Source organism: Gossypium arboreum, unplaced genomic scaffold (genome assembly GCF_025698485.1).
Source record: "Gossypium arboreum isolate Shixiya-1 unplaced genomic scaffold, ASM2569848v2 Contig00248, whole genome shotgun sequence".
Classification (NCBI taxonomy): Eukaryota; Viridiplantae; Streptophyta; class Magnoliopsida; order Malvales; family Malvaceae; genus Gossypium; species Gossypium arboreum.
Window position 1 is genome coordinate 15,001 of NW_026440364.1, and position 17,500 is coordinate 32,500.

Consider the following 17,500-nt stretch of genomic DNA (forward strand, 5'->3'; position numbering starts at 1 on the left):
TTGTATAGTATTATACTATATATAGTATAAATATATATTTATACTAGTATTATACAAATTAGTACTATATCGAAATGAAATCGAAATAAGTGGAATGTAAATAAAATAGGATTAATTCCAATCAATAAATCTTAAAACGCAACATGGAAACACCGCAAACAAACGAAACTGGACGATTCGATCAAACTGAATTGTTGTTTTGACTAAACAAACAGTTGCGGATGACTTGACAATGAATTCAGGTCGAAGCGACTAATCCGATCTATTTTTCACATTCATAGGAGTTCGTCTATGTTTCTGCTTTACGAATATGATATTTTCTGGGCATTTCTAATAATATCAAGTGCTATTCCTATTTTGGCATTTCTAATTTCTGGAGTTTTAGCCCCGATTAGAAAGGGTCAGAAAAACTTTCTAGTTATGAATCGGGTATAGAACCAATGGGCGATGCTTGGTTACAATTTCGAATCCGTTATTATATGTTTGCTCTAGTTTTGTTGTTTTGATGTTGAAACGGTTTTCTTTATCCATGGGCAATGAGTTTCGATGTATTGGGGTACCCGTATTCATGAAGCTTTCATTTTCGTGCTTATCCTAATTGTTGGTTCAGTTTATGCATGGCGAAAAGGAGCATTGGAATGGTCTTAGTTCCTGAATATTCAGATAATAAAAAGAAAAGAAAAGTCAAAATAATAATAACATTGAGTATGAATTCCATCAATTTCCCTTACTTGATCGAACAACCCAAAATTCAGTTATTTCAACTACATTAAATGATCTTTCAAATTGGTCAAGACTCTCCAGTTTATGGCCGCTTCTTTATGGTACCAGTTGTTGCTTTATTGAATTTGCTTCATTAATAGGCTCACGCTTCGACTTTGATCGTTATGGGCTGGTACCAAGATCGAGTCCTGAACAGGCAGACCTAATTTTAACAGCTGGAACAGTAACAATGAAAATGGCGCCCTCTTTAGTGAGATTATATGAACAAATGCGAACCTAAATATGTTATTGCTATGGGCGCGTGTACAATTACAGGAGGGATGTTCAGTACTGATTCTTATAGTACTGTTCGGGGGGTCGATAAGCTAATTCCCGTGGATGTCTATTTGCCGGGCTGTCCCCCTAAACCCGAGGCAGTTATAGATGCTATAACAAAACTTCGTAAGAAAATATCTCGCGAAATCTATGAAGATCGAATTAGATCTCAACAGGGGGATCGGTGTTTTACTACCAATCACAAGTTTTGTCTTGTACGCAGTACTCATACTGAAATTATAATCAAGGATTGCTCTATCAACCACCATCTACTTCAGAGATTCCTCCTGAAACATTTTCAACTACAAGGGTTCACTATCTTCCCACGAATTAGTAAATTAGGTAGGATTTTTTTTTTTACAGAAACAGACAACGAATTAATCTTCATAAATTCGATTTCATCATAAATGCGAAATACTTATCTTATAAAAATGACAAATAAAAAAGAAAAGTGCGGGAGAGATAAAAAAGATGCAGGGTCGTTTGTCTGTTTGGCTAGTCAAACACAGGCTAGTTCATAGATCTTTGGGCTTCGATTACCAAGGAATAGAGACTTTACAAATAAAGCCTGAGGTTGGCATTCCATTGCTGTTATTTTATATGTATAGTTACAATTATCTACGTTCCCAATGTGCCTATGATGTAGCACCAGGCGGACTGTTAGCCAGTGTGTATCATCTTACGAGAATAAGTATGGTGTAGATCAACCGGAAGAGGTATGTATAAAGTATTTGCTCCAAGGAGTAACCCTAGAATTCCGTCTGTTTTCTGGGTTTGGAAAAGTTCGGATTTTCAGAACGAGAATCTTATGACATGTTGAGAATCTCTTATGAAAATCATCCACGACTGAAACGTATCTTAATGCCCGAAAGTTGGATAGGTTGGCCTTTACGTAAAGGATTACATTGCCCCAATTTTATGAAATACAAGACGCTCATTGAATGATAAGAAACTAATTACAACTTCGAATATTCAAAGGAATATTTGTACATTCTCTTCTAGCTCAAACAGAGGAATTGAGGTTTCATTCGTATTCTTATGGATGAGCTAATAAATAAAAGAAATAAAAGACAATACATCATTGAGATTCTCGATTTTTGAAGAGACTTTTTATTTATATTTATTTTATTTCGGACGAGCCGAGACAATAGGATGAACAACAAGGGTTCTGTACCGTGAACTTTATATCGCGCATCACTTAGATGAACTCTAGAGAGTCGCATAGAGGGAATGAAGAAATGGAATATGAAAGAGAATACAAAGAAATAAATGAAAGGGATCAGCTTCTATTTGTACTGTAGCTGAGATGAGTCTTGGTTATTTCTATCCTTGAACTCCTCTAGACCCGACTTTTGTTGGGTCCTTTCAATAACTTCTTTATTTTAATCTTTTAATTAAATATGTATGAAGTATTACCATTCTTTTTTGAATGTGAGAAGCCGCAGTGTGAACAAATGAAAAGAAGAGGAAAGATAAGCAAATTTTGTCTTTACTACATTATAATAGACACATTAGAATAGACTCTTTGCTCATTTAAAAGAAAAAATACAAATAAAATAAATAAAGAGCGCCTCCTCTTTCTTTGTCTGATTCGCGAGGAAGGGTCCCGTTGAATTCTTAATGATCATGATCATAATATTTTGGTCGTATAAATGACAACAAATGGATCACTTTTCCGATGATTTTTGAAAAATGAACTCAATTTCAATTAATTGATTCATAGCATCTGCTCTTCGATAGTATCTATCGATACTTTCAAGGTTAGAAGAAAAAAGAATCACTCAATTGGATGACACAATACAATATATATTTAATATTTCTTTTTTTCTGTCGACCAGATTCAAACCTTTTCTAGACTAGTCTAACCTTACTCGATTTATTTTAGTATTTCATCAAAGTTTGAAATTATTTTATAAGTTTATCGCCTTGATTCTATTTTATCAAAAAAATCGGTAAGATTCCTTCTCTTTTTTGGTTGTCCATTACTTAGTATATTATACTTATTTCGACTTATTTTATACTTATTATATCCTTATTACTTATTCTATTATAAGTAAATCGAAAAATAAAGGGTTCTGAAAATCTGGAAAAATCGAAACTAAGAATAGAAATCTTTGACGAACGGGTCCCGGAATTGTTATTATTTCGACACAAGAAAGGAATTTTACACCCTTTTCTTGTGTCGAAACTAAAAGACGAAGAATACTCCCTGTAATTATTTGTTCCCTCATTTAATTTATCCTTCCTTTCTATTCTCCTTACTTATCTTATGTTTAGTATCTACTCAAATTGAATTTAGAAAACAAAACCTATTCTGTAACATTTAAATCTGACACTGACAATGAATATAATTACACCCCCAATTTAGTCAATTTAGATTGAAAAAAGAAAAAAAAGAGGTAAAGACAAATAGTCTTCTTCACAATATACATATTTTGTTTTGAATTTTGAATGCGGTAAAAGCAATTCCTAGAGAAGAATAGAAACAAGCAGACTTTTCATCCCTTTTTCATTATACCTAACCTAATTGCCAGGAATAATTTGTTCTTTTTACAAATTTGATGTTGATAAATCCACAGATCTAGAAATTCATTTCGGACACTTGAACCTTCTCAAACTGTTTCTTTTAAGAACCAAAAGATTTGTGCAAAAACAATAGATGCCAAGAAGAACAAAAGACCTTGGACGCGTAGTGGGTCTTGAAGTACTATTTCTGCATCCCCTGACCAAATCCACCCACATTAGGATTAATTGTTAATGGTTGATCGAGTTTGATAGATTCACCCTCTGAAACAAAGTTCTGGTCCTGGGGATAATATCAACCACTTGATGTCCATCAAGGCATCCGTTATGGTTATTTCGTACCCCTTTTTCTTTTCGTATGATTTTGCTTACTATACCTGTTGCCGTAGCATTATAAACAGTATTGTTACTTTTGTTCCCGTCAGGATAAATCTGGCCCCTTCCTGTTTCCGCCTACGTATGGGATATTTTAAGAAATGAGCATCCTTATTACTAGCAGGGTCTGGGAAAAGAATAGGAAGGTGATTTCACTATATTTTTACCAGGAACAGGACCTATCACAAGAATATTTTTCTTAGTGGGGCGGTAGTTCTGAAAAGACAGATTGCCTATCTTTTCTTTCATCTCGGGCGAAATACGATCAGGCAGGGCTAACTCAAACCCCTCTGGTAAAATAAGAACAGCACCCACATTCAAAGCCCTTTCTCTTAGCAAGAACTTGTTTCAGTTGCATATCATAAGAATTCTAACAACCGCTTCAAATACAGTATCAGGAAGTACCGCTTGTGGAACCTCAATATCCACGGGTTTATTCGCTAAATGGCAATTGGCACATACAATACATGATTGCTTCTCGTGGATTTTCATACCCTGCTGCGCAAAAATGGGATATGCATTTGAAATGGAAGCCCCGGTTATTATATAGATCATGAGCGATACGGAAATGGATCGAGTAATCTCCTCCTTTATCCAAGAAAAAGTATTTCTAGTTTGCATGGTCAATCATTGATCCCGAAAATTTCTACAATAAAATTAGGTAGGTCACTAGTATAGTTCCTAGCCACGATTCTGCTATTTACTTTTACTGAAAACTGAAAAAAAAATGAGCTGAAACAGAGGTTGTATTCTCTGATGGGTAGAAAAGAGTAAAGTAAGTACGACTTTGCATGCTTTGCTTATCTCGAAAGAAAAGATTCTAATTGAATCCGTGAATCATTTTCAGTCATTCATTGAATGATAAATAACTACAAGTGACGGAGATACACGATTTAAATAACGAAAGATCAATATTTTAAAATTGTATCTAGAATGACTGGAAAAGTAGAAACAAGACCAGATATAATTTGATCATTATGAGCAAATCCAAAATCTTTGTATATAGAGCCAATCATTAGTTCCCAACCGTGGGGCGAATGAAATCCTATACATAAATCTGTTAATAAAAGAATAGAAAAAGCTTTTATTGTGTCGCTTAAATTATAGAATTCTTGAACCCAAGAGTTAAGAATAAAAGTTCTTCATTCAAAATAGAATAACCACTTAGAATAACGAAACAGATTAGATTTCAAAGTGCAATCATGGATATGATCCTCATTGTGCAGCTTGATCAATTGGATCGTTTCTTTTGGATTCTATACGAAGCTTTTGTAGATGTGTTTCGGGTATTCTTTTATCATTTCGTCCAACAGGAAGAGTTCCTCTACTTCTATGAATTGTTCTAGAATACTCTTTTCTTGAATATCATTCAAAAAGTTTCGGATTGCCTAGTATCCCAATTAGTAATCCAAGATTTCAGACTTTTATTAAATGAGAGAGATCCACCAGGGCAAAAATACTATAGATGCAAGATATAGAAGGGGAGTGAATGCTTTCTTTTTTGCCATTTTTTCATCTGTGAGTTGTTAATGAACCCACCTCATTCGTTGACTTTATGTGATCTAATCTTTCTATCAAGCATGCCTTTCATTATATTATAAAGTAGGGCCCATGAATCTATTCTCTGTTTTTTGATTCAGTGCTTAGCCCTTGAATCTAATTGAATCTAAAAGAATACAGAATATAGAAAATAAGAATCCACTTTGAATTCGAATGAAATATATATATTATTGTTATATTGTTTTTGTTTCCATATATCTCAATTGATCAAATTCAAGCAATTGCCCTCTTTTGATAACTGCCCGAAAGAACCGCTTCAAATAATAAAGATTGTTCTATTCAGATTTTGAGACGAAGGAGCGCCCTGTCTATATCAAGATCGCAATCAAATATGTCGAAAATTTTCGCGGGTTATCTAAACTATATATAGTCTAGAGTCAGCAATAATTGAAAAAAAAATTAGGAAAAATATTATGCTGATCAAAAATGAGTGACAAAAAAAGACAGAAAAGTTATCATTACGTTTATCATTATGTTATAAGAAAGAAATCCACTTGTTTAGTTCTTTAGTTCTTAAGGAGCACAAAGAAAGGATAAAGGGAGGGGCCGATTGAGAAAAGAAAAGTAGAAAATTTACAAGATATGATCTATCTGTATCTAACGTATCAACTCCAAATATTGCAAATAAAAAGCGAAAGTCTTTATTTCGATTTGATATATGAGATCCAGTATTTCGATTTCTTGCTTATTTTGTTACTGAATTAAGTTGAGCGGTTTTACATTTACAGACGCATAAAAACTATTTTGTGGACAAAAAAACTGTTTTTATGTTATGACTCTTCCGTATACGTCCGCTTTGGTTTGAATGGGCATTCTGAAGAAACTTCAGTTTAGTTCTGCTATAGAAAAGGATTCTTGGATTGAGCTTTTCCTCGGCGAAAGCTTTTATTCTGCAATTCATTTCAAAGACTTCAATCGGTACACGCAAAATAGGCCAATTCAGCAGCTTTTGTTCAATTTCGCGCGAGTCAAATTCTCATCAGTACGAGTCAAGGAACGGCCCCTGGCCTCTGATTTCCATATAAAGGACACGACGAGCATAAATACCCTCTTTAACTTCTATTCTGATGGACTGAATATCTTTCATAAGGAATCGTAGAAAGATGCGACGATTTTTCCAAAACCCCAACGAAAATACAGACTATTCCTCCTTTCTATCGAATCGATCATAACCACTGCCTACATTCCAAAAATTGTGCACCACAAATAGGAACTAATAAAGAGGCCTGCGATCCCATAGAAAGACATCACGATTCCTTGTGGAAAAAAACTATTTGCTGACGGAAATAAAGATATCAAATTCCTACCAAGATAACTAGAGTTCCAACTAATAAAAACCTAATGAACCAAAAAAGGATAAAGGCGCAAAAATTGCTTGTTTTCGAGATCCACTATAAATTCTATCCATATAGATTCTGATCGCCAACTCATACATACTAGATCCAGTTGCATTTTATTCGAATTGAGAGAATAACCAAAAAATTCGACTTTACTTTTTTGTTTCCGAGTAACTCTCATCAACTAGTACTATTTTGATATGAACTTTTAGAAGAATTCATCAAATTGCTTCGATCTAAAATCATCCTTTATATGATCGCCTATACGGATCTACTAGATATATGACTTTAATTTCATACATCCGTTCGGTACCGATCCACTTGCTATAATTCATTTAACCTATACCATGTTTACGTATGCATAAGAGGGGCTTTTCATTTATGTTCGGTTCGGGTAAGCCGGATGTTATACAATATTCTACTAAATAGGTATCCATGACATCTAAGTCTTGAAAAAATAGATAAGATTTGGTCTTGGCCCCATCGAATCTAAAAATCTTGTTTTGAACATACAAAGATAAAGAAGCCATTGATTGCCGGAAATACTAGGCCTACTAAAGGCACAAAAATAGAGGAAAACTGCTGAAAGTTGTCATAAAATGGGTACCTCAATTTAATATTTGTACCTGTTATTGTTATGTTTAGTTAGAAATATATCTTATAACGATTATATTATAATTCGTATATTATACTAATTATATCTAAATACTAAAAGTATATCTAAGCGAATCTATATATCTAATAGATATCTAATAAGTGCAAGGAATGTAGAATTAAATAAAAGGACTTGCCCATCTTTTTAAATCAAATAAAATAGATGTATATGATAAGATAATCCACTTTCTTTATTATCTTACTTTATTCTTACTTTTCTTATTATTCTATTGTTCTTGTCTTCTAATTTGCATTTTTGAATTTAATAAAGAAAGAGTTTATTACAAATTGTCGAAAGATTCGATTCGTTAGAATCCGATCCAAGAACAGGGATTATTAGTAAAAATAGAATTTTCGGGAGATATAGAAAGATGCAAAACTCTATATTTCTATTCTATTTTTTCTCTATTTAAATTCTATATACATACGCAATAGAGGAGGATAAAATTCGTTTTATTTGTCTCTCAAATTCAATTTCATTTCACAGAAGGAAAAATTCGCTTTTTATCTTGTTGCTAGAGGTTTACTCATTAGTAATATCGGATAATGATAATAATAATTATCCACATAATTTGTTTTTCGACAATTCCTTTTTTTGTCACAAAGTCAAAGCCCATTACGCGGGCTTTGACTTTGATTCTGATAAACTAACTAACTACCTTTTCACTACAAATAAAAAAATTTCACTTAAGACTCTACTTGATTGAATTTTGATTCAAAGGGAAAAAACCGTGGAGCTGAACTAACTCCTCAGAACACCTTTTAAAGGATTACGTGGTACGATTGGATCGAATAAACCCTTATGGAATAAATATTCAGCCGCCTGTGAACCTTCCGGTATTGTTTTTATTCAATGTTTGCTCAATTACTCTTTTACCCGCAAATGCAATATAGGCATTGGGTTCAGCAATAATGATATCCCCAACATACCAAAACTCGCAGTCACTCCACCAGTAGTAGGAGATGTAAGAATTGATACATAAAATAACTTTTATTTGATTGATAATCATATAAAGCGGAAGATATTTTAGCCATTTGCATCAAGCTCAAACTTCCTTCTTGCATGCGTGCTCCTCCGGAGGCACACACTAGAATAAGAGGTAAAAAATTATTGGTAGCATATTCGATCAAACGGGTGATTTTCTCGCCTACTACAGATCCCATACTCCCCCCCATAAACTGAAAATCCATAACCCCGATTGCTATAGGAATACCGTTTAGTTGACCCGTGCCTGTTTGAATAGCCTCAGTTAATCCTGTCTTTCTTTGATAAAAATCAATACGATCTTTATAAAGCTCTTCTTCAGACTGAAATTCAATGGGATCCAGAGATCATGTCTTCATCCATAGGACCCCAAGTGCCTGGATCAATCGAAAGTTCGATTCTATCTGAACTCCTCATTTTCAAATGATATCACATTGTTCACAAATATTCATTTTTGAATTAAGCGATTTCTTATAATTTACTCCATAACAATTTTCGCATTCGCATTGAACCCACAAATCCTTGTATAGATCGAGATCATTAGAACTTTCTTTTAGAGTTAAATCATTACCATTTTCACGAGTTATTATATCGAAATTCTTGCCTTCACTACTATTTCCACCTTCGCCGCAAATGTAATTATAAATATAATTATCATTGGAATTGTCACTACCACTTAAAATGGAACTATCAATACAGATTTGAGAACGAAGATAAGAGTCAATACAACTATTAATGTGATTATTCCAACCACAGTTAGTATCATTATCATACAAGTTAAAATGATAGTGGGGCTCATCATTTTTCGATCCATTATTCATATAACTAGAATTATGATAACTATAAAAAAAACTTTCTAGTTCACTCAAAAAGAATGATCATTGTTAAGCTCAAAATTTGATTTTCACTATCAAAATATATGGAATAACGGTCCTGATTACTATCCCTAATTAAAAGGTGTCATCAAATAGAAATTCGAATGTCTTTGACGTCAACTAAATGATCAACCTTACTGTAATAACTAGAGCTGTCACTACAATCATGAATGTTTTATCCGTATCATTTCTAGTCGGGTCTTCGTTTACAGTAGTATTTTCAACAGGACCAAGGCGGCTATCCATTGATTTACTTAGCCCACATCTGTATTCTAATTCTCCCTTAGACAAGATCAAATTGAACCATGATTTTTCCATAGAGCTTTCTTGCCTCTATTTCCATGAAAGTACAGTAGATGAATAGTCATTCGATGAAAAATCAATTGAATATTTTATTTCCTATCAGAATACGCATACTAGATACAATCACTAGGGTTATTAACGAACAATGAGTGAATATTGAAGAAACGATTCTCTTTTGTGAGAACCTAGGTAGCAGTTCATTATATATGATAGGATAGAGCTCTTTTTCTTTTAATTAGAAATATCAATTTTCAATTAGAAATAGTGATTTCCCCATGTTGTGTAAAATCCGCACTGAAAAAATTGAAAAAGAAATTTTCTCCTATCAAGAACCTTTTTCGTAAAATCTCGTCTACTAATACAATAAGTTTCTATTCAACACGGAGCCAAAAGGACAACATACAGGATGGGTAGAAGAAGTTGTGATGCTTGGCTCGATCCATGATCGAAACCGTGGTATATAGGATGAAAAGAATACACCAATCCTAAGGATCCATACATAGGATTAATTATGGACCCAGGAGAAAATTTGAGTTGTGTTTAGTCTTTTATTTTTGTATTTAAGATCTTGTATATCTAGATAAAATATATCTATCAAAATATAGACAATAGAATCGGCTCAATCCTTTTAGTAAAGATTGGGCCGAGTTTAATTGCAATTCAACAAACCGACAGTAATTACTGGATTACAAAGTATCCATTGCTTCGAATTCAAATTTGATTTATGAAGCTGGTTTATCTCATTTTCCACTTTATCTAATTTATCCACTGCGTCGAATTCAAATTTGATCGCCTTCCATACTTCAAGCAGCAGCTAGTTCAGGACTCCATTTGCTAGCCTCGCGGATAATTTCATTACCCTCGCGGGCAAGGTCCGTCCTCATTACGAGCTTGTACACATGCTTCTAAAGCTACTCGATTAGCTACAGCACCGGTGCATTTCCCCAAGGTGTCCTAAGTTCCTCCACCGAATTGTAGTACGGAATCATCTCCAAAGATCTCGGTCAAAGCAGGCATATACCAAACGTGAATACCCCCCAAGCTACTGGGCAGAACACCTGGCATAGAAACCCAATCTTGAGTGAAATAAATACCACGGCTTCGATCTTTTCAATAAAATCATCACGTAGTAAATCAACAAAGCCCAAAGTTATGTCCCTTTTCTCCTTCAAGTTTACCTACTACTGTACCAGCGTGAATATGATCTCCACCAGACATACGTAAAGCTTTAGCTAGTACACGAAAGTGCATACCATGATTCTTCTGTCTATCAATAACTGCGTGCATTGCGCGATGGATGTGAAAGTAGACCATTATCTCGGCAATAATGGCCAAGCTAGTATTTGCGGTGAACCCACCTGTTAAGTAGTCGTGCATTACGATAGGAACTCCCAATTCTCTAGCACACATGGCCCTTTTGATCATTTCTTCACATGTACCTGCAGTAGCATTCAAGTAATGCCTTTGATTTCACCTGTTTCAGCCTGTGATTTAAAATTGCTTCGGCACAAAATAAGAAACAGTCTCTCAGCGCATAAATGGTTGGGGTTCACATTCTCATCATCTTTGGTAAAATCAAGCCCGCCACGTAGACATTCATAAACTGCTCTACCGTAGTTCTTGGCGGATAACCCCAATTTAGGTTTAATAGTACATCCTAATAAAGGGCGACCATACTTGTTCAATTTATCTCTTTCAACCTGGATGCCATGAGGCGGGCCTTGGAAAGTTTTAATATAAGCAGTAGGGACTCGCAGATCCTCTAGACGTAGAGCGCGCAGGGCTTTGAACCCAAATACATTACCCACAATGGAAGTAAACATGTTAGTAACAGAACCTTCTTCAAAAAGGTCTAAAGGGTAAGCTACATAACATATATATTGATCTTCTTCTCCAGGAACGGGCTCAATGTCGTAGCATCGCCTTTGTAACGATCAAGGCTAGTAAGCCCATCGGTCCCACAGTTGTCCATGTACCAGTAGAAGATTCAGCAGCTACCGCGGCCCCTGCTTCCTCAGGCGGAACTCCGGGTTGAGGAGTTACTCGGAAGGCTGCCAAGATATCAGTATCTTTGACTTCATATTCAGGAGTATAATAAGTCAATTTATACTCTTTAACACCAGCTTTGAATCAACACTTGCTTTAGTCTCTGTTTGTGGTGACATAAGTCCCTCCCTACAACTCATGAATTAAGAATTCTCGCAACAACAAGGTCTACTCGATATAAATGAGGAGTTAATGAAACCTTTTCGAAGAAATCTTTCAAAAAATTATCAACGAATCCGAAAGGTTCCTTATTAGACCATGGTATTTGATTCGCCAAATACATCATTATTCTATATTCTTTCATATGTATGGCGCAACCTGATCCGTGTTTTTCAAGTTTATAATTCCTTACTTTTTTTTGAATCAAAATTCTAAATGCAAATGAAATAAATGAAATAGAAATAGATAAGAAATAGATAAATAATATAAAAATAATACTAATATATATTAGAATATATATATAATAGAATAGATAAATATATAATAGAATTAATATTCTAACATCTAATATAAATTATATATTATAAGCTCAATAAAATAAGAAATTCACCCTTGACAGTAATATATATTTGTATATATAAATCCTAGATGTGAAAACAGGCGTAATTCGGCCTGAAATGAAAAAAAGGGAATATAGATGGAAAAAGGGGGAGAGGTTGGACGTAAAGTAAAAAAAATCGATATGCTAAAATAAAATATGAAATGAAATTGAAACAAGGCTAATGAGATAGAAATAAGGAATCATAAATAGAGGTTCGGGTTCGAATTCCATAGATAATATGGATGGTGTTGCCTATAATGATGGACAAATGAAGACTCTCCCAAAATTTTATTTATCCACTTCCTATTTTGAAAATAGGTTGGTTGGACTTAAAAATTCCTTCATTGAATAAGGAACCAATCCAATTGCATGCACTTGAATTGGATGGGACCAACGAAATCGAGCGCTAACCCCCATTTCTTATTGAATTAACCGATCAACCTCCTGTCGAAGATTTGTTTTGTATTAGATAATTTTGGAAAAAAAATTGACATATTTCACTTTATTATGAAAATAAATCCTACTACTTCTGTTCCTGGAGTTTTCATGCTTGAAAAAGAAAATCTGGGGCGTATTTCTCAAATCATCGGTCCAGTACTGGATGTAGCCTTTCCCCCAGGCAAGATGCCTAATATTTACAACGCCCTAGTAGTTAAGGTCAAGATACCGCCGGTCAACAAATTAATGTAACTTGTGAGGTACAGCAATTATTAGGAAATAATCGAGTTAGAGCTGTAGCTATGAGCGCTACAGATGGTCTAACGAGAGGAATGGAAGTGATTGACACGGGAGCTGCTCTAAGTGTTCCAGTCGGCGGAGCGACCCTAGGACGAATTTTAACGTGCTTGGGGAGCCCGTTGATAATTTAGGTCCTGTAGATACTCGCACAACATCCCCTATTCATAAATCCGCGCCCGCTTTCATACAATTAGATACAAAATTATCTATTTTTGAAACAGGAATTAAAGTAGTCGATCTTTTAGCTCCTTATCGTCGTGGAGGAAAAATCGGACTATTTGGGGGGGCTGGGGTAGGTAAAACAGTACTCATTATGGAATTGATCAACAACATTGCCAAAGCTCATGGGGGCGTATCCGTATTTGGCGGAGTAGGTGAACGGACTCGTGAAGGAAATGATCTTTACATGGAAATGAAAGAATCTGGAGTAATTAATGAACAAAATCTTGCGGAATCAAAAGTGGCTTTAGTCTACGGTCAGATGAATGAACCGCCAGGAGCTCGTATGAGAGTTGGATTGACTGCCCTAACTATGGCGGAATATTTCCGAGATGTTAATGAACAAGACGTACTTCTATTTATAGACAATATCTTCCGTTTTGTCCAAGCGGGATCCGAAGTATCTGCCTTATTGGGTAGAATGCCTTCCGCTGTGGGTTATCAACCCACCCTTAGTACCGAAATGGGTACTTTACAGAAAAATTACTTCTACCAAGGAGGGATCCATAACTTCTATTCAAGCGGTTTATGTACCTGCGGATGATTTGACCAAACCCTGCCCTGCCACAACATTTGCGCATTTAGATGCTACTACCGTACTATCAAGAGGATTAGCTGCCAAAGGTATTTATCCAGCGGTAGATCCTTTAGACTCAACGTCCACTATGCTCCAACCTCGAATCGTTGGTGAGAACATTATGAAACTGCGCAAAGGGTTAAGCAAACCTTACAGCGTTACAAAGAACTTCAGGACATTATAGCTATCCTTGGGTTGGACGAATTGTCCGAAGAGGATCAACAACAAGTAAGAGCGCGAAAAATTGAGCGTTTCTTATCACAACCCTTTTCGTAGCGGAAGTATTTACCGGTTCCCCAGGGAAATATGTTGGTCTAGCAGAAACAATTAGAGGATTTAAATTGATCCTTTCCGGAGAATTAGACGGTCTTCCTGAACAGGCCTTTTATTTGGTAGGTAACATCGACGAAGCTACTGCAGAGGCTACGAACTTAGAAATGAGAGCAAATTGAAGAAATGACCTTAAATCTTTGCGTACTTACCCTAATCAGATTGTTTGGGATTCAGAGTGAAAGAAATCATTTGTCTACTAATGGCGGACAAATTGGCGTATGCCAAATCACGCGCTTATTGCCACAGCTGTAGATATAGGTGTTTTGAGAAAACGCCTTAACGACCAATGGTTAACGATAGCTCTGATGGGTGGTTTTGCTAGAATGAGGCAACAATGAAATCACTATTTTAGTTAATGATACGGAAGAGTGTAGTGACATTGATCACTGAAACTCGTAAAGCTCTTGAAATAGCGGGAAGCTAACAACGAAAGCTGAAGTGAAGAGGCAAACAATTGAGGAGCAAATCTAGCTCTCAGACGGAGCTGAGGACACGAGTCGAGGGCTATCAACGCGATTTCATAACGAGTTGGTTAATCGAAAAGAATTTCCGTAGAAACAGAACTTCGTTTATACATCATTTGATTCTGCCGATTAAATGAATCAAATACAATCAAAAGTGAAATCAGTTTGATCTAACGAAAATTTGAAATTGAAACGGAAATAGAATGGGATGAAAAAGATGAAAATCAATAAAGAAGGTGGGTGAAAAACTTGTAGACACCGGGATCGATGGTATCTAATAAGTTCTACCTACTATGAATTTGAACCAATGTCCCATGTGTAAAGCAATATCTAACCACTGAGTTAAGTAGGTCATTTATTATCATAAGGAATCATAAAGAGAAAGAAAAGGACCTAGCCATCGATGGATTATAAATCCAATATTGCTAGCGCAATACCAATCAAACCGACAAAGAAGGTATGATATGATGTTGGATCGCGTAATATTCATGCTTGACAAAAGAGAATTATCTACATATTATGATAAAATATGTATCGCAAACACAAGGGCTATACCTCAGTTGGTAGAAACACCTCGTTTACGATGCGCCAATGTTTTTCAGGAAGTCTATCTTGCAATCAAAAGAATTGATCTTTTGAGAAATCGATGTCTTACTCCATTACTTTGAAGGAACAAAACAAGAGAACAATAGTCGATTAAATGGTTCGGTCCGATTCGGGTGCTGTTTAGCAAGATCCGAATTCGAACCCATCGTGATTTGAGATATTGATAGGGTGAATACCCGGTCTATTCAATGCTAGGCATAATGAGTATAAGGACCTCAAAAATGCTCTTTTCGTCCTATGAATCTTAAGGTGTATGAAGTTTCATGTTTGATTTTTTAATCAGGATGGTAGAGACTCCATTTAACTTAGGTTGATCTAGGCCAGAAGCAGACCTACGTCAAGATAACCCTTCCCCTCTTTGAAACACTTTGGAAGTGCTCCTGTATCAGTAATGAATCAGAGCACAATGAATCAAACACGGAACCGTCTTCTTTTTTCTGTTAGAAAAAAAATATATACAGTAGACTAACTGATATTTCTATCAGTTAATGAAAGAGCAATGCAAAAAAAAATGCATGTTGGGTCTTTGAAATAGGCCGAATCATTTTGATAATAATCAGTTCGATCTGTTTTACCGAGAAGGTCTACGGTTCGAGTCCGTATAGCCCTATATTTTCGAATTTTCTATTTTATTAATTTTAAATATTCATTAAATTTATTAAATTAAGAAAAATGAAAATAATATTCTTAAAACTAAAGCAAACTAATCTTTTATCCTCTTATCTTAAATACATTGCCCTGGGCGGATGGCGGGAATCGAACCCGGTCTTCTCCTTAACAAAGAAATTTTACCATTCGACTATATCCGCATTTTCGTTCTTGATTCTTGATACGAAAGAATATTTGGTCAACTAGGACAGATACTTTCTTCAGTTCAGGGCGATTTTATCAAATTCCACTACTAAACCAATTAACAATCGAAATTATATAACAATTCAAATGCTTATCAATTAATCAAATTACAAGTTATTAGCAATTAATATTAATTTATATTATTTGTTATTAATATTAAGAATATTAAGTAATTAATAATATTTATATTATTATATTAATATATTTCGATTTATAAATCTATATTTCTATATTATTTATTTTATTATTCTATCTATTATTATATTATCTATTTATAATTTATATATTATTTTATATATTATTATTATATATATTTTTATATATATTTTTATTTCTATTTAGTTATTATTTTATTTCTATTTAGTTATTATTTATTTTTATTTCTATTTAGTTATTATTTAGTTATTATTTATATTTAGTATATTTAGAATTTATTATTATTTAATATTTAATTTAAGTTAAATAGAAAAATTAATAATTTAATTTAAGTATAATTAAAATAAATTATTAATTTATTTTCATTTTTTATTATGATTTCGATTTTATTATTTTCTTTTCATTCATCATTCAAATTCTATTTATTTCATTCAAGTTACATTACAGATTACAGAAGTTTGACTGACCCCCCTCTAATTTTTTTTATTTTCATTTTGGCAACTTATACTTCTATATTGAATGTGTCTCAAAATCTGAAAAATTCGTGGGAGGGTCATTTTGAATCAGAATGGATAGATTCAAGAAATAAGAGAATTAAGGATACCCACTAGAAAAACTAATCCAATCCATAAAGATGTACCGGAAAATACAATATTTTGTTACTCAACCAACCATCAGGAGAAGCAAATACAACAGGTACACTAATCAGTAAGATTGACGAAGTAGCAATTAATGCAAAAACAGCCAATTGGAAAGCAATAGTCATGTTTCTAATCCTCCAAGCTACCAACAAAGAACTATACCATTTGATCCCTCTATGATATTGACCAAAAAAATTAATAAAATGCAAGGTAGAGGATTTTACCATGAATCGATTGATTCTATATGACTTATTTCCAACCCTTTAACCGCTTTTATTCGGACATGGGGTCGAGGGTGATTTTTTATTTCACGTTCACAAATAGGCATGCTAGATTATGCATTTCATCTATCTATATATACAGATAAATAGATTGACCTATAGGTTCACACGATATCTTTCTATACATAGTGATGGTATCAACTCATATGGCCATGTTCGATTCGGTGGAATAAAAATAAAATAGAAATTAGCTTTCGGAGAGATGGCTGAGTGGTTGATAGCTCCGGTCTTGAAAACCGGTATAGTTCGAAACAAAAAAACTATCGAGGTTCGATCCCTCTCTCTCCTTTGCTCGATGAATAGATTTCTTTCTTTATTGCTTTTTCTGGCTTCTTAATTAAGAATCTTAATATTAATAAAGGTAATGGCTCGGCTGGGTGGAATAGCCGAGCCAGA

The 17,500-nt window shown here is 34.4% G+C and overlaps 3 pseudogenes; 1 reads left to right on the forward strand and 2 right to left on the reverse strand.

Moving 5' to 3' along the window:
• Positions 1-3,619: 3,619 nt before the first annotated feature.
• On the reverse strand, positions 3,620-4,606 carry LOC128288667 (cytochrome f-like; annotated as a pseudogene).
• A 5,690-nt stretch (positions 4,607-10,296) lies between these two features.
• LOC128288664 (ribulose bisphosphate carboxylase large chain-like) lies at positions 10,297-12,128 on the reverse strand (annotated as a pseudogene).
• Positions 12,129-12,722: 594 nt separating this feature from the next.
• LOC128288666 (ATP synthase subunit beta, chloroplastic-like) lies at positions 12,723-14,240 on the forward strand (annotated as a pseudogene).
• The last annotated feature ends 3,260 nt before the right edge of the window (positions 14,241-17,500 follow it).